Source organism: Octopus bimaculoides, unplaced genomic scaffold (assembly GCF_001194135.2).
Source record: "Octopus bimaculoides isolate UCB-OBI-ISO-001 unplaced genomic scaffold, ASM119413v2 Scaffold_36414, whole genome shotgun sequence".
NCBI lineage: Eukaryota > Metazoa > Mollusca > Cephalopoda > Octopoda > Octopodidae > Octopus > Octopus bimaculoides.
Window position 1 is genome coordinate 1 of NW_026341697.1, and position 295 is coordinate 295.

The window sequence follows — 295 nt, forward strand, 5'->3', positions numbered from 1 at the left end:
AAAACCGAAAGAAAAGAAAACTAAAGAGAAGCCTGAAAAAAAACCGAAAGCTGAGAAGACTAAAGAAAAACCGGAAAAAAAGGAGAAAGCTGAGAAGGCTAAAGAAAAACCGGAAAAAAAGGAGAAAGCTGAGAAGGCTAAAGAAAAACCGGAAAAAAAAGAAAAAGAGAAACCTGATAAAGCTAAAGAGAAACCGGAAAAAAAAGAAAAAGAGAAACCTGATAAGGCTAAAGAGAAACCGGAAAAAAAAGAAAAAGAGAAACCTGATAAGGCTAAAGAGAAACCGGAAAAAAAA